The sequence below is a fragment of the Bos mutus genome, chromosome 17, assembly GCF_027580195.1.
Source record: "Bos mutus isolate GX-2022 chromosome 17, NWIPB_WYAK_1.1, whole genome shotgun sequence".
NCBI lineage: Eukaryota > Metazoa > Chordata > Mammalia > Artiodactyla > Bovidae > Bos > Bos mutus.
Window position 1 is genome coordinate 67412477 of NC_091633.1, and position 18709 is coordinate 67431185.

The window sequence follows — 18709 nt, forward strand, 5'->3', positions numbered from 1 at the left end:
CGACTGAAGTGACTTGGCACACACACACACACTACTGAAGGACATCGAGGTTGCTTCCAAGTTTTGGCAGTTAGGCATAAGGCTGCCAGAAACATCCATGTGCAGCTGTTTGCATGGACATCAATTTTCAACTCCTTTGGGAAAATACCAAACAGCTTGATTGCTAGATAGATAGTCAAAGAGAAACAGTCTTTTAAAAGGCCCATTTCCAAAGTAGAATATGCTCTCAGGAGGGGAAAAATCTGTATTTTACCTTTCTTCATACTTGAATGACAATTTTCTCAGAGGTTGTTAACAACAAACGGTTGGGAGAGTGTGTAATTTCCTTGGTTCCTTTGCCACAGTAAAGATTGGAAATGGTGGACTAGTGTTACAGCTGAGTTTTATTCGGCAAGCAAAGGATAGTACACCCTTGAGGCGTGAGGGTCAGATCAGATCAGATCAGTCGCTCAGTCATGTCCGACTCTTTGCGACCCCATGAATCGCAGCACGCCAGGCCTCCCTGTCCCGGAGTTCACTGAGACTCACGTCCATCGAGTCAGTGACGCCATCCAGCCATCTCATCCTCTGTCGTCCCCTTCTCCTCCTGCCCCCAATCCCTCCCAGCATCAGAGTCTTTTCCAATGAGTCAACTCTTCGCATCAGGTGGCCAAAGTACTGGAGTTTCAGCTTTAGCATCATTCCTTCCAAAGAAATCCCAGGGCTGATCTCCTTCAGAATGGACTGGTTGGATCTCCTTGCAGTCCAAGGGACTCTCAAGAGTCTTCTCCAACACCACAGTTCAAAAGCATCAATTCTTCAGCGCTCAGCCTTCTTCACAGTCCAACTCTCACATCCATACATGACCACAGGAAAAACCATAGCCTTGACTAGACGAACCTTTGTTGGCAAAGTAACGTCTCTGCTTTTGAATATGCTATTTAGGTTGGTCATAACTTTCCTTCCAAGGAGTAAGCGTCTTTTAATCTCATGGCTGCAGTCACCACCTGCAGTGATTTTGGAGCCCAGAAAAATAAAGTCTGATACTGTTTCCACTGTTTCCCCATCTATTACCCATGAAGTGATGGGACTGGATGCCATGATCTTCGTTTTCTGAATGTTGAGGCGTGAGGGTCAGCTGACCCCAGAGGAGAGGCCTCAACCCACCTTGGCTCCCTCTTTTTATATGCGTTGCCTCCCACGCCCTGAGCCTGCCCTGTGCAAAGCAGGGCTAGCCAGAAGGGACGTGGTTTTTCACCTGAGGGTCTCACTCTCCAGGTGTGAGGTGGGTTTTTCCTTTGTTCCCTTTTCACGGGCTTTTCCCCTTCTTTGTCTTTTAGCCACTGCCATTTTGGACTCCTTTTTCCTATTCTAACTACCTAACAAAACAAAGTAGACTGAGTTGGATTGGAAGGGGGTGTGGGACGCCTACCCGAATGAAAAACTGCAGGAAAGACACGACAGTTTATACCAGTGTCGAGAGCCATTAGAGTAGGCTAGGTGTTTTGTGTTCTATTGAAGGCCTTTCTTTGGTTTAGGTCTAGGGTCTAAGCACTGCAGAATGGAATTCCACATAAATATTGGGTATTTTATTCCACAAATATCGTAAGACTGTTTTTGAGAAATAAGTTTATAGAACAACAACAGAAAAAGAATGGAATTTCATCATCACGTTTGCTGTGGTACAAGAGAGACAGGCAGACAGAGCGAGGCTGCAGACGCCCATCCCATCTCTAAACCTTTGCCTGCAGCTTACCGTGAGGCATCAACTTCCGGTCCGTACCACCTGCAGTGGCCGGGTCGGTGTGAGCGCACAAATGACTGGCTTCCTCAGCCCCGGACTTGGCCATTTTTCGTTTAGTGCATTGCTGCGCTTCCCTATCCATGGTCACTGTTTATCTCAGTTCTTATCCACAGAAACAGGTTGATGGTTCATGTAATAATCAGAGTGTTAATGGATTGACAGTATGCATTTTAATATTTTAAACCAGAAGTTAAGTCAAGTCTTGATAAAGTATGCTTTTGTGCTTTAGGTAACAATTTAGAACAAACAGCAGAAGAAAAGAATTCAAAACTGGATGATCAACTTGGAAACAACAGGCAAGGACCTATTAATCAAAACCTTGACTGCTGGCTCTGAGCTCCTCTAGCACCGAGTCTGAGGGCAATCATTCCTGTGCGAGCAGGCGTTTCTCCCGCTGCACCGCGTATGTGCCAGAGAAAAGGCCCAGGGCCTGAAGGTTCTGTTCATTTTGCCATTTACACTCTATTAAAACCATCTTGGATCTCAGGCTTGAGGCATGTGGTTGGCAAGGTGTAAGCCTTGGTTTCTTTGATTTTAAGATTCGTCTGGCAGGAAGGTCTGCAGAGGCAGGTGTCTGTCTGCAGCTAGAGCACAGACTCGTGTTCTGCAGCGTGTACACCGCCTATGAGTGTCTCACAGTTTCTCTGAGGGTCCCCCGTGTTGCTTCTGAGCAGACAGCACTGCATCACTCGGAACGATGTGCAAAATAAGCTGCAGAGAAGCCCTGCACCACTCTGTAATTTTCTTTTGACCCCTGTGCTCTCTAAGACCCTCAGAGTGATTAAGCTGATCTTAAGGGAGAGAAAATTACCATCATTGATCAGAAAATTGCAGCACCTCAGCGATCTCTTCACTGCAGTTAAATCCCAGGGTGATGCGTGTGAGGTAAAGGGCTATTTACCTCCGTTTGTTCTACTTTTACCAACCATTCATTTTGGCAGTGGCCACCTGGCCTCAGATTAAATCCTGACACCTCCTGGCAGGAAGTCAGGGTCCCAGTCGCAGGTAGGTGTGAGGCAGCGGGGAGCCTCAGAGCAAGGCCTGCAGGCAGGGGTGGGGTCAGTGTGCCTGCCGGCAGCCTTCAGGGAAGGGGAGGGAGGAGAGAAAGGAGGTAGTGTACCTGGAAGATGCCCTGTTCTTCCTTATGCTCAGGAGGGCGGGAAGAGAAGACCATTACTGGTTGGAGCCACTCTTTATGACTTTGTGCAAGAGTCTGGCTTTCACAATCAACTCTCTGAGGTGACTGTCATCCAATTCCTCCTCCCCTCCCTCTTGCCCCACCCCTCCAGTCAGAAAGGGATCATCCCCTTTCAAGAACATCCCAGAAGGGATTATCTTGCAGGGACTGCAGGGCTCCCCACCCCAACTTTCCCCTCCATCCCCCAGCTTCACCATCTCCAACACACAGACACACCTCATACACATGCTTAACACACTCACGCACTGTGGAAAATACAGGAAGGCCAACCAGAAAACACGGAGAAGGCAACGACAACCCACGCTGGTGCTCTTACCTGGAAAATCCTGTGGACGGAGGAGGCTGGTAGGCTGCAGTCCATGGGGTTGCAAAGAGTCGGACACGACTGAGCGACTCCACTTTCACTTTCCACTTTCATGCATTGGAGAAGGAAATGGCAACCCATGCCAGTGTTCTTGCCTGGGGAATCCCAGGGACAGGGGAGCCTGGTGGGAGGCCGTCTATGGGGTCGCACAGAGTCGGACACGACTGAAGCAACTTAGCAGCAGCAGCAGCAACCAGAAAACAAGCACAGGCCATTTATGGAGAGCTTGCGACAGCCAGGGAGTCAGCCACCATCTCCTGCAGTAGGCAGAGACTCAAAGTCTAGTAGAGGAGTGGGGAAAGCTCTACAGTGGAAAACGTAAAGGCTCCAGTACCCTGATGGGAGCCATTGGCATGGGGTACCAGAAGCCAGTTCTACTGATGGGTTCCAGCCATTGCTTAGAGATGCATATCTGCTGGTAAGTTGCTTCAGTCGTGTCCGACTCTGTGCAACCCCTTAGACGGCAGCCCACCAGGATCCCCCGTCCCTGGGATTCTCCAGGCAAGAACACTGGAGTGGGTTGCCATTTCCTTCTCCAATAGAGATGCATATCTGGCTTCTCCTAAATCAGAAGCAGAGGAAAAATTAGACCCAGTGTTACAGGGATTAGTGCTCGGCTTCTTGGATTGCTGCTACAGGTAGGGTCTGAGTTCTGTTTTCATGTAAAATATATATATATATGTATATGTATATGTATATACCCTAGCCATGGTCTGTATACTCTCAACACCCACCCACAGACACACTCACATACTCATAAGTGTACATGCATGCTCACACACACACAAACACACTGACATGCTTACACATACTTTCTGGGGCGCCCCTCTTTCTCTCAGTGCTAGCTGGTGGTAGTTAAGGGTGTGCACTCTGCTTAAAAAGGAAGCGGGCCCTCACACAATGTAATAATAGTCACGTCAGGTGGGGCCTGTAGATCACTCTGAAGCCCACTGAGTGGGTGGTGCAGGTTAAGGTCGGAGGTTCTAAAGAAGCACCCAGAGAGATGAATGGGCAGGCACTAGGGCTGGAGCTGGGGTGGAACCCCAGGTCATGCCGGGAATTCCAGCCAGGACAGCAGCTGACTGCATTTCCTCTGTGTCATAGTCAGCACCAGCTGCCCTGCAAAATACCACCGACAGACACCTATTTTCTGAGAGTTCAGAGGCTGGAATGCTGGGATCGGGGTGCCAGCCTGTGGGGTCCTGGTGAAGACCCTCTTTCTGGTTTGTAGCTGTGTTCTCACATGGCACTGAGACAGAGCAAGCCCTCTGGCATCTCTTCTTACAGGACCCTGATCTTTTAGGAAGGCTCCACCCTCATGGCCCTAACTAACCCTAATCACCTTTCCCCCCGAGACAAAAATATAGATATCGGAGGTTAGGGCTTCAAATCTGAATTTGAGGGGGACACGAGTATTCAGTCTGTAGCACAGTGCCATTGAAGCTGGGAGTTCTCCCAGCCAGGTTCCTACTGATCTGTTTTCAGAACCCTTGGTGGCTCTGCCCCTGCATCCTGGCTGCTGCCCCTGGTCACTTACCCTTCAGCTGGTTGCTCGGAGGAGCTGTTGCAGGATGGGGGGATTCTAGCAGCTTCCATCCTCAGCCTCAGCCTGGACCTCCTTCACAACAGAGTCTCCAGGGCCTAAGCAGATGTCTGGTCACCACAACGGAAACTGAGAAGGATTGCAGTTAGGAGCTGCAGTGACCTGTGGTCTCTAGTCCGGATGGCCCTGTGGGGAGCACCCGAGGAAGAAGAGGCTGACCGGCCCAAAGAGGCAGGAGTCCCATCCCAGTGGCCAACATCCCCCCGAGGGCAGGGAGCTTCTCTGCCTCGTTCTGTAGTCTATCCCCTGCATTTAGGACAGTACTTCATAGTTTTGTTTTTGAATGAAAAAATGAATGAATGAGTAGGCGAATAAAAAATTCCTTTTACAGCAGTATTTTTTAGGTGGACTGGGGGTAAAGGGTACATACCCCAGAATCATTTGGGGAATTTGTTAAAATATGTAGTCTTGGACCCCATAACAGCATGACTGAATCTGAGCTGAGGTCCAGAACTCTGCGATTTTAATGATGTTTGGGGGCATTTTCATTCATGATAAAACTAAAGAATCACTATTATAGCGTTTCATTTTTGTTCCTTGAAAGTTATGTACCCTTTCTCACACGGTAAGAAATAAATAGCATGACTTATTTTCTGGTTTCACTTTGTTGGCCCAAAAGCCTGGAACTAGAAGTAAAGCTTGGGGGTGGAACTTCCATTAGCCTAGGTTTCCTCACCACTTCCAGGAACATTCCTTTCCCTGGCTAACCCTGATTCATCCTCCAGGACTTAGTCTAGGAAGCATCTCCACCAGACTGCCTTCTCAGAAGCCTCCCCCGCCCCCACACTGGTCAAACAGCCTCCCCTCCATCCCACAATACCCATCAGAACCTACTAAGAAGATCTGGTTGGTTGGTCTCCCCACCTGACCGCCCTGATCTCACTCATCTGCAGCCTTCCATGCCTGTTAAAGGAAATCAAACTTCCTCCCACTGTTGTTTCAGCTTTGATCAGATCATATACTGATAGCTTTTTTTTCTAAGTCCCTTTAAGTATTTTTGAAGGACATAGATTATTAACAAATACAGAGTATCTGTATTAGACTGCACTTTAGCATGATAAACACAGATGAGTGACTTTAATGTGGGTTCTTTTGTTTTCCTGTTTAATTTGACTTTCCAGATTTGCAGTTGATGATGTCCTGGCCAACTAAGTCCCAACACCCACGAAACTATAAAATGCAAAAGCACAAAGGCTTGGGGAAGATGGCAAGTTATAACAGAATAAAGAAAGATACCAGGAGGAACAACTCCAGTTCCAGGGTATGTGGGTCATGCCAAAAATAAGCAAAAATTGAGGGTATTTGAATCCAGTGGGAGAGAATAGGGGAGGCTGGGAGGTAATTATTTTTAAATTGAAATAGTACATTTTTAAATTATAGTAAAAACATTATACATTTATTGTGAAACAATTTTAAGTGCATATAAGCAAAACAAAATTGTTCCATGTTTAAACCCTTCCAGATCTTTTTCCAGATATTAGCTGGCAGTTCACCCCTCCTTCCACCTGTAGTACCAGCCATTCATGCCACTATCCTGCCAACAGACTATAGACACAAACTCAGGTATGGAAAGATGGTAGTTTGCTCTATTTTTCTATTAGAGCATCAGTTTTGACTTTCCGTTCTGGTCGTGGTAAACTGAATACAGTCACAAATGCAACCTGTCAGCGGTTCAGTGATTTCTCAGTTACTCAGGATTAGCTTCAGTTGTTTTCCCTGTGGCTCAGACGATAAAGAATCTGCCTATAATGCAGGAGACCCAGATTCTGTCCCTGTGGTCAGGAAAGTCCCCTGGAGAAGAGAATGGCCACCCACTCCGTTATTCTTGCTTGGAGAATTCCATGGACAGAGGATCCTGGCAGGCTACAATCCATGCGGTTGCGAAGAGTCGGACATGACTAAGCGATGGAAACTTTCACTGTTCAGTTGTTTCCGGGTCCCTCCATCCATCCTCCAGTTTTCTCTGATATTGCCTTGGGAATGCCAGAGCTGGTAGGGAGGACTATCTCCTTCCTCAGACCTTTGCTGCTGCTGCTGCTAAGTCGCTTCAGTCGTGTCCAACTCTGTGACCCCATAGACGGCAGCCCACCAGGCTCCCCCGTCCCTGGGATTCTCCAGGCAAGAACACTGGAGTGGGTTGCCATTTCCTTCTCCAATGCATGAAAGTGAAAAGTGAAAGTGAAGTCACTCAGTCGTGTCCAACTCTTAGTAACACCATGGAGTGCAGCCCACCAGGCTCCTCCATCCATCGGATTTTCCACAAGAGTACTGGAGTGGGGTGCCATTGCCTTCTCTGCCTCAGGCCTTTAGAAGATCAAAATTGAAGAATTAACCCTTTATCTTTGCATTTTAACTGAGTCCTCCTTTTCCTAGCCCAAATAGTAGCCTAATTTGCTAGTCGTGGGGTCTTTAGAGAGGTGTATAAATGGAGTGCAGAGCTCCCCAACCACTTATTCTTGGAATTTCATCTAGTATCCTGCCACAGTGTGCATGAAATGGAGGAAGGATGGGCATGGTGAGACGCCAGGGGTACACCAAACTGAGAAGCCGAAGTCCAAGGCCCCCGTCTTCATTCTGTCAGGAACTCGCTTCTCTGGTCTCATTGGCTTTATCTGTGAAACAGTGGGCTGACTAGACAGTCACTATCACCCCGACACTTGTGTCCTATGGGTCTGTGAGATTCTTTTGGGGGTGGGCACATATAAAGGTTCTTAGTGGAGAAAAAGGCCTCCACGTCTAAAGACAGGCCCTGCAACAAACCCCCCAGCCCACCCTCAAGCCTGTCATCCATCACTGAGCTCCAGAGTTGTAGCCAGTATTGGCAGCATCACAGCCCTGGGCCAGATGAGAGGGGAGGGCAGAGGGCCTCCAGAGCGGCCCGGCAGCCGAGCAGGAGTAGCTATCAGCGAGCGGGTTGGAGCAGCGTGACAACTGTGGGTCTGGGGCAGGAGGAAGGAAATAAACAGGCAAGAATTCCGCAAAGAAAGATGGCACGTTTCCTTCACCGACTGTGAAGCAGCAGGCCCAAAATTTATCTGAAGCCAGGGACCAGACTCATCAAGTCTCTACAGTGAAGGCCATTTCAGCTCCAACCACACAGGGGCAGTGACACGGGTTTCAGCACCACAGGCTGGCATCAACTCCAGTCCATGGAAAGAGGCTACTTCCTTCTAGGTCTCACTGTGAGGTTTTGCTCTTTGAGGAAAATGGCAACTCCTTATAGCTGATTAGATAACTGTTCCCAGTTCTGGACGCTGTCTCTGAATGACATGAATTTCCTCCTTGCCCTGTGACTTGGCAGTCTCTCCCACTCACGTAGGCACTGTTTACCTCCCTGCCTTACTGATCTTGAGCCAGGCCATGTATGACTTGCTCTGACCAAAAAAAAACATGAGTGGAAGAGACAGTGTGGGCTGAATTCTCTGAGCGCCATCACACAGTACGGCTCGCCGGCTCATGTTTGTTCCTGGAACCTTGCATTTCTGTGATCTGACATCATAACCCCCGTGATGTGAAGCAGACCGCAACAAGACCGGCAACCTGGGACCCTGTCCGGCCCAGCCTGGATCAGCCAAATCTCAGCTGACTGAGAGAACCACAAACAAGGACATAATGTTTAGGATTGTAAACTGCAGAGAGATTCAGGGCTGTCTTTCACAGAGCTTCAGTGCAGCAGTAGCTGACTAATAATACAGCTCTTAAGATCCTTCATTCACAAGTGGCAAACCTGAGCAGAAAAAGTCAGACAAGAAAATCAGAGCTGCTTCTGGCAGCACCGTGAAAGCGTGGAGAAATGTGACTGCCACATCATCCTGTAGACAGTAAGGATAAGGCCTGTGAAGACAGGGCTGTCCACACTCAACTCGCCGTCTCCTCTTCCTACCCCCACCTGCGGGACCCGTGCTCCATCCGCAGCCGGCAGATGTCCACGGCTGAGTTGTGCTGTGCTGTCGCCCTTTCTGGATTTCTTGGTCCGTGGACATCTAGGTGTGCTAGAAACACTGTTTACGGCAGTCTTCATCGGAAAACAAGTATATTGGTAGCGTCTGCAGCATCTTAGCCGCCCTCATGACCTTTTTCACATTATATTTGCATTTTATAACGTAGACAATCTCTTTCTTCCCTGAAAGAGAGCAGTATCCATGACTCAGTCAACTTGATGCCTTCCTCCTCCTCAAAACTCTGCCCCCCAAGACAGCCCAAAACCGATGATACGTGCTGAACAAACAAAGGAATCAGAGAAAGAATCTAAAAATGGCCCTTATTCAAATGGTATTTTAAAAAATCTTTCCTTTGCACACTGACACCTGTGTTTGTAAATGGTTACAAGCTGCTGAACCAGAAACAAAATAATTCTTACTGTCTCCCAGCCAAGAATTTAATCCGTGAGCCTTTTCAAAGCAGCACAGTCCCTGGAATGAGCTCCAGTCACACCGTGCCTAATTCTCCTCCTCTGGTGTAGCTATTTTTTGCTATTGCATAAACCTGTCCGTACTCTCTCATCAGGGTCCTTTGCAAAACGTGTTGCTTCTTTGGGAAAAAAAAAAAAAAGAATGGAACAGAACAGAATGGAGGTCTTAACATGTCGGTTAGGGTGTGAATACCTGCAGGGGTTCTCCTGGCCATGTTGGGCCACCGGTGTTTCCAGAGCTCGGTGGCTTCTCCTGTGGGGCTTTTGCAGGAAGGAAATCTGTTTTCAACACCTGCAGAGCACTAGTAAAGCCTCCTCTTTGACCATCTTCGGCGATGGAGAATTAGTCTGGCTAGGGACAGAATAAGAGAAATCTTATCATCTTCATATACAAACATTAGCATGTTGAAAAAACAGTGAAGAAAAAAATATGCTTCTGGATAGGCCACTAGAAGATAAGATCCACCAGGAATTAACAGTTATCTCTGGAGAGAGAAGGGGCTTCCCTGATGGCTCAGACGGCAAAGAGTCTGCCTGCAATGTGGGAGACCCAGGTTCAATTCCTGGGTCAGGAAGATCCCCTGAAGAAGGGAATGACAACCCACTCCAGTATTCTTACCTGGAGAATCCCATGAACAGAAGAGCCTAGTGGGCTACAGTTTACAGAGTCGCAGAGTTGGACACAGTTGAGTGCCTAACACTTTCAACTTTTCACCTTACTAGAGAGAGATGGTGAAAGCTGGACGGGAGGGGCAAGGAGGAGGAGGGGAAGCCAAGGGGACAGAGCTCCTTTAATACATCTCGGTACTATTGGGAAAAAATGTAATACACGTGTTACCTTCTTAATATTAAAAAACAGAATAAAAACGATGTGTGAGGGGAAAAAAAGAGACCCACAATAGGTCTGCAGGTAGGTTGGAAAAAAAATGTGTATTTTTAAGGGAGATTGTGTGTCAAAAGTAGGATTGTTTAGTAAATAATGATGGAAGGATGAACTAGAAAAGAGGAAGTGTTTTTGAATTTAGCACCCAGGAAATGATGTTCTCTTCTGGGAGATTCTGTGGACAGAATCCAGAGAAGCTACGAAGTCTGCACATGGATAACTGCAAAAACATCTTTATAACAGGCTGACTGAGAGTGGGGGAAGGCATTGGATGTGGAATTTTTTAAAGGTCTGTTCATTTGATGACCACAAAAGCCTGCAGACGGGGCTGAGGGAGCAGCGTGGGGAAAAAGATGGAAGTGTGACCAGAACCCAGCTCTGAAAGCTCATCCTACACCCAGTGCTCTCCCCAGGGCACTTTCTCCCCAGGGACATTTGGCAGCGTACACTTTGGGTGGTGCTGCTGGCATCTAGTAAGCACATATCCATGCAGGCCAGCGCCCCACCCGCAAAGAATCGTCCAGCCATCCGAGATGTCAGCAGCCCTGAGGCTGAAAACCCCTGTGCTAAACTAACGTGAGAGCTGAGATTTACCGAGACGTGAATGCCTGTTTTCACATCCATGTACTCTTCATCCCAAACTCTGAGGGAAGCAGAGCAGGCATCCTGATTCCTCAGAGTCAGCTAAAGAAGCAGAAGTCCAGGACCTGAAGTCTGGGACCAACCCAAGGTCCCTTGGCTTGGAATCCAGACTCTGGGCTCTACCTCCATGCTCATCTGACTCTCGTGGAACCCGGGGGACACTCCCAAGTCCTCCTGGAACCAAATGGTCCAGTGAACACATGCTGTCCTCAGGGAACAGGGCTGCTATTGAAGGGCATGGCTGGAGGGTCCCCATTCCTGGCAGTAATGATTGGAGGAAACTGATGGAAAATCATTCAAGTGTCAGTACATAACTGCAGAGTCTTCTCCTTACCATGGTCCTGAAAGGTTGTTGCTGAATGAAAAGACGCTGGGATTCTTGGCCTCCGGAGGAGAAGAATTCAATCCGGGGCCAGAGATGAGGCTTGATCACTCAGAGCTTTTGTGTAATAAAGTTTTATTAAAGTGTAAAGGAGATAGAGAAAGCTTCTGACATTGGCATCAGAAGGGGGCAGAAAGAGCACCCCCCTGCTTGTCTTCAGCTGGATGTTATAGAGTCACTAACAGTCTGTTAATGAAAAAAAGGAATGTCTTAAAACTCAGAATGGCACCAGGCCCCTCACCCATAAGATGCATTTTTGGATAGTCTTGGCACCAGACGATTCATCCCGGGCCATAACATGATTAACTTGAATCTTGTAGAAGGGCAGATTACCATACAAATAGTTTCATTTATATAGATTCGTGAAGTCGTGAAGTCACTCAGTCGTGTCCGACTCTTCATGACTCCATACACTGTAGCCCACCAGGCTCCTCCATCCGTGGAATTTTCTAGGCAAGAGTTCTGGAGTGGGTTACCATTTCCTTCTCCATTCCATAGATTAGGGGAACAATGGCAGAGCCTACTTGACTAACCAGTATGTTATACACAGATATTACATAGATTAGGGGAACAATATCTGAGTATAGCATACTGGTTTGTCAAGTGGGTTCTGAGCCATTAGGCAGAACCAACTTGAAGACAGAGTTTGGGGTAAATGCATAGTACATTAACATAGCTTAAGACAAACATTCCCATAAGAAAAAATGCATAGGTTATCTCAAGGTTTGAGAATAGTTAACTTCAGGTGAAACCAGGTGTCATTATGGCAACACAGTGTTTTAAGAGAAACCTCCTTTTAAATTTGTATAGAGAAGGAAAAATATATCGCTAGTTTGTTTCCTCCTGCCGCTTAAGAGAGATGAAAATGTCTGACACTTGCAGCCTATTTCCTCCGTTTGGAGACCTCTGGCCTTCCTGCCTGTTACCCTCTCAGTCCTTGGTCACACTCACAGGACGAATACTTTAACATACAGAGATCAGAAAATGCTAGGCTTGCTCAGGAAAGGGCAGTCTCAGATGGTCAGAAAGTGGGGTGTATCAAGAGATGTTGGGAGGTGATAAGGTTAGAGAAAAAGTTGGGACGAGGGCTGGAGATGGAGTGGGGAAGAGAACTGCATTCTGTCAGTGATGAGGAGCTCTGGACATTGTTAAGAGCAGCGGTGACATGGCCTGACTGGTATTCAGTCAACCCACTCCTCAGAGAACACTGTCTTTTAAAGCACATTTATTCCCCCTGCTCCTATTACAAAGTGGGTTGCTTTTTAAGTGGCTACATTTGACTTTGGTGGGTTTTCACTGGGGACTGAGTGCTTAGATACAGTCTAGATGAAACCGCTTACCCGAGACTGGAGGCAGATGAAAATAGTGTCTTGCACAGCTGTCCATCTTCTATTTAAGTACATAGTGAAGTCACCGCAAAAATGCTCACATGACCAACCGTCATCTGACACTACCTACATGGGTTTAGTACTTCAATTCTAAATTCAAATGCACCAAAATAGGCTCCAGTGTGTTTCCAGGGTGTCTGTGTCATCTCCATGTGCTAACTCTGGAATGGAGATCGTCACCATCAAAGGCATTAGAAAGGAAAGCCTCTGTTTACTGACGGCGCCATGCTGGCTGCTACACCAGATAAATTGCTGTCTTTTCCTTTTAATTGCTTACAATTCATATATAAAATACCACACTTGAGTTTTCCTCAGGTGATACATTCTGACTGTAGAAACAATAGAAAATGCAGATAAGTAAGAGGCAGAAAGTGTCGCTCCCTATTTCTTTCTAGAGTCGTTTTCAAATTAATAAGGGTAAGTTATCTTTTTCTTCCAAGAATTTTCTCCTAATAATTCTGAAATCACACTTGTGTTTTCCTGTTTAAAAATTAAAATCTTCCATTTAAGTGATTATGTACACTGAATCCATCAGGTTAACTCTGCTTCTTCCTGGTTAAGTTCATGCCAATGTGATCACCTCTCTGGAAATATAACTGCATGTCCAGGAGTATCTGACTGTAAAAAAACGACAACATTGCCGCATACATTGCTTTTATCTTAACTAGTTAATTTAACATTTCCAAGTATTTTTAGTCCTTCAGAAACGATAACACTGTGGATGATTTGTTCCTATGGAACACATTTTTCTTCCAGCTTTGATAATTCAGTTTCTATTTCTTTTCCCCAAAACAGGTTAAGAATCGTTGCTGATTTTTCTAAAAGAGAGACTTTGATTCCATTTTACTTCATGCTGTAAACCTGTGTTTGGAGAAGACAATGGCACCCCACTCCAGTACTCTTGCCTGGAAAATCCCATGGACGGAGGAGCCTGGTGGGCTGCAGTCCGTGGGGTCTCGAAGAGTCGGACACGACTGAAGCAACTTCACTTTCACTTTTCACTTTCATGCATTGGAGAAGGAAATGGCAACCGACTCCAGTGTTCTTGCCTGGAGAATCCCAGGGATGGCGGAGCCTGGTGGGCTGCCATCTATGGGGTCGCACAGAGTCGGACACGACTGAAGCGACTTAGCAGCAGCAGTAAACCTGTGGTGGGCAGTCGTGGGCCTCACTCAGTCACAGCGCTGCAGGACGCAGAGACACAGGGGCTGCTGGAAGGTATCAGACTGCTGACAGAGAGCCTAACTTTATTTTCCTTCTTTCTTTTTTAAAGTCTTTATTGACCTTGTTACAGTATTGTTTCTGTTTTTTATATTTTGGTGTTTTGGCCATGAGGCATGTGGGATCTTACCTTCCCGACTAGGGGTGGAACCCATACCCCTGCGTAAGAAGGTGAAGTCTTCACAGCTGGCCCATCAGAGAAGTCCCTGGAGTTATTTCTAAGTCATCCTTTTAGAGATCCAGGTCACAGGGCCTTTCACTCCTAAATTCCTCTTATAGTTTCAAGGAAAACACATCAGAATATTTTATTGTTTAGAGACAGTCATTGTCACTCGAATGGACACGCGATCTAATGCTGTCCCGTGACCCAGAAGGTAGTGGGCTTGAAGGCTTTGACCCTGTAAAGGTGATCATAAGCTAATCAAAATTCTTCCTTCTGAAATCTGGACTAAATGACGTGTGATCTCTTGGTGAGTGGGTAGTGAAAGGAGAATTCACAAGCAGAGAAAGAGAGGCACAAACAGGAGACCACGTGAGTCAGATAAGCTGGAGGCAAGGAGAAGACAAACTGAGCTGTGAGTGGTCCATCTGCTCGCATCCTTATAAGACACCAACTTTCTCTTTAAGAGGATGAAATGCCTTGTTTTTGTTTTGAACAATCAAAAATGCTCCAAGCTTGTTTTCATTCTAGTGTTCACAGTGATTAGCATAAGCTTGACACAAAGTAAGTCTTAATGTTTATGGAAATAAATAATTCATTTGTTTTCTCAAACACATCGCATTCAAGACTTTGGAAAAATCCCACATAAAATGCCATGACTCTGAAGACAATCTCAAGAGAATTAGCAGACGAGACCCAGACTGAAAGAAAATACTTACAAAAGATAAAGGATCTGCTAAAGGACTGTCATCCAAAATATACAAAGAACTCATGAAACTCAACAATAAGAAAACAAACAGCTCAATTAAAAAAGGGGCCAAAGACCTTGACACTTCACCAAAGAAGATACACAGATGGCAAATAAGTGCATGGAATGAGGCTCTACATATGTCATTAGAGAAATGCTGATGAAAGTAGCAATGAGACTCCACTACACACCTATTAGAATGACCAAAATCTAGAACAGTGACAGCACCATGTGCTGGCAAGGATGTGGAGCAACAGGAAGGCTCCTGGATTGCTGGTGGGAAAGCAGAATGGTACAGCTACTCTGGAAGACAGTTTCTTGCAAAATGAAACAAACCCTTCTTACCACGTGATTCAGCAATCATGCTTCTTGGTATTTACCTGGAAGAGTTAAACAATTTAAGTGCACAGAGCAACCTGCACATGGATGTTTCTAGCAGCTTCATTCATAATTGCCCAAACTTGGAAGCAATCAGGATGTCCTTCAGCTGGTGAATGGATAAATAAACTCTGATATATCCAGACAATGGAATATTATTGAGTGCTAAAAGGAAATGAGCTCTTCAGCCATGAAGAGACATGGAGGAACCTTAAATGCTTATCACTAAATAAAGGAAGCCAATCTGAAAAGGCTATACATACTCTTTGATTCCCACTCTATGCCATTCTGGGAAAAAAAAAAACTATAGAGACAGTAAAAAGATTGGTAGTTGCCAAGGTTTGAGTGGGGGAGGGATGAATACATAGAGCACAGAAAATTTTTAAATCAGTGAAACTACTTTGTAGGATACTATTAAATATCATGGTGGACTTATGTCATTTACATTTGTCTAAACCCATGAAATGTCCCTGCAGAAAGGAAGTGAAGTGAAGTGAACTCACTCAGTCACGTCAGACTCTTTGCGATCCCATGGACTGTAGCCCGCCAGGCTCCTCCGTCCATGGGATTTTCCCGGCAAGAATACTGCAGTGGGTTGCCATTTCCTTCTCCAGGGGATCTTCCCAACCCAGGGATCGAACCCAAGTCTCCCACGTGGCAGGAAGATGCTTTATCCTCTGAGCCATCAGGGAACACAGAGAAAGGAAAGGCAATCCAATTCAGTATTTTTGCTTGGAGAATTCCGTGGACAGAGGAGCCTGGCAGGCCACAGTCCATGGGGTTGGAGTCAGATATGACTGAACAAATAACACACACACACCCATAAAATGTTCAGCACCAAGAGTGAACCCTGATGTAAACTATGGTCTTTGAGGGATGATAATGTGTCCATGTAGATTCCCTATTTGTTGTTGTACAGTTGGTACACTGTTCCACCTGTAACAGATGTACCACTCTGATGGGAGATCTTTTAATGGAGGTGGGGCATAGAGGGGTGGGGACTATACACGTGTCAGGGCAGGAGTGTATAGGAAATCTTTGTACCTTCTTAATTTTGCTGTGAACCTGAAACTGTTTGAAAAAATACGAAAAAAGCATGATTCTGTCTCAAGGAATGTATGAGATATACACACAAATATCTGCAGACAAATAAAATACAGTAATTTTAAGATGGCTAAAATAACATGTATCGTTTAGGACGCTTTTGACTTCAACAAGCAGAAGACCTAGCTCAAACGGCTTGAATAAAGAGAATCTCACATCTCACACTCAGAATCTGGAGATAAGGCAGGTCCAGGGCTGGTTGGTTCAGTCAGTCTCAACAAGTCTCGGGACCGAGTTCCTCCCATCTCTGGGCTCTGCCACCTTCAAGGTGTTGATGTTGATCCTGAGACTTGTTCCCTCATAGATCTCCTCCCAGGATCAAACCTCACACGACAGTCTGAAGACTGGTACAGAGAATGTTCTGAGTTCTGGGAACCTTTCCCAGAGACCACCCAGCTGACTTCCTTTCACAGGTATTGCCATTTTTATATCAGTCGCTTGCAAGGGAAATGCAATTACCTTTATTGGTTTCACCTAATCAGGAGTCACACCTGATTACGCTGTATTATATAATTGAAATTTGCCAAATGAAATGTTCCCTGTCTCTCTCTCACACACACACAAGATAAATATAGAAGATGACAGATGGTTAATTAACTAGATGAGAACCCTTTCACAGTGTATACGTATATCAAATCATCACTCTGTATGCTTTAAGTGTCTTACAATTTTACTTGTCAGTTATACCTCAATAAAGCTGAAAAGAGACTTCAGAGGCGCTCACGAAGCACTATTGCTGTTTAGTCACTAAGTTGTCCTAAGTCACTAAGTCCAACTCTTTTGTGACCCCAGCCAGGCTCCTCCCTCCATGGGATTCTCCAGGCAAGAATACTGGAGTGGGTTGCCATTTCCTTCTCCAGGGGACCTTCCCAACCCAGGGATCAAACCCGTGTCTCTTGCATTAGCAGGCAGATTCTTTACCACTGAGCCACCAGGGAAGCGAGATGCCATGCAGCTAAGCCCGAGCACCATAACTGGAGAAAGCCCACATGCCACACAACAAAGACCCAACACAGCCAAAAAATTATAAAACTGAAAAGATCAACAGGCAAAAAGAGCAAGATAAAAACCAGCACCGGGACCAGTCCCAGGGTAACGGCCCTCTGAGCCTCTTTAGAAACCCCCCTTTTACATCCCTTCCTGATTATCACCTATTTAGTTGCCCAGCCAAAGCTAAAATCAGTGGCTTTCACCCTGACTATGCTTTAGGATCACTTGGAGAATATTTAAATAAAGTTATACTTTGGATCCCAACTCAAACCAACTAAGTCGGGATCCCTAGAGGTGGGGCCCTGGCATCTATATTTTTAAGAAATCCTTAGGTGATGCTCTTGATGCCATTGCTTTGACCCACTGGCTTAGAGTCTCTGAGCTGATAGCTGAGGGTCAGAGAGGCATCCTTCTCTCCATGGCACCGATGGCCTCACCTTTGCAGCTCGTATCCCAACAGCCTGGCTAAGAACGTTTAGGAAAAGAGAAAACCAGCACGTGTGCAGCTCATTTCTTTAGCAGGTCTACACGTCCTGCCCTAACACTCATCTGACCCTCAGATAACTCCATCTGAATCCCAGGCTGCCCAGTGCGGAAAGCACAGGCCAAAGCTGAAGTCCTCGCTGTCCTCTGTGTTTCCTAAACACCTGCGGGGAACACAGCACCGTCCAGCAAGGCAGCATCAGATCAGGGCAGCTGCTTTGGACGGAGGCTGGGCGTGGCAAATAAAAGCAAACCACAGTGGTTAGCAATTCATCCAAGCGCTCCCCGGAAGAGTGCCCTGAGCAGGCTGAGCTGGCGCTTCACTCTTCCTCCAAGAGCGTGGCGCCCTTTTATCTCAGTCCTGGGCAGGTGTGGTAGCCAGTTATCCTTCCCCTTCATTTTCATCCCCTCTCACCTGATCCTTTAGCCTAAGCTCTGACTCCAGGGTCCACGGCCCACACCACTGACCTCTCATTCATCAGCAGTGCCTATGAGGTAAGACACTTCCTGTTCACCTGGAGAAAGATTTCTGGAGTCCTGAACATTAGACCAGAATCTCAGCCTCTGGTCCTTTCCTGAGTCATTTCCCTGAATTTCAAGACAGATTTCATCTCCCTGCACCCCTTCCTGCCTGTCTGCCTTACCCACTCTGCCCTGGGATCTGCTGACTCATTTCCCCCACGTGTCCTTCAGTCATCGAACTTGACCTGCAGGATCCCCTTATCACACATCCTAAACGTCTGAATCAGTGACTCTTGGTCACGGCTGGACTCCCCTGAGAAGATTACGTGTATACATACGTACTGATAGTGCTTTGTGGTAGTGATGGTGAGTGCAGAGGGGAAGCCAAGAAGGGAGGAGCCTAAGGAAAAGTAAGGAATTTATTATATACATAGTAAAACTATATATACTATATAATATGTATGTAATGCATGTACAAAGGAATTTATGTATAATGTCACGACAGGTAA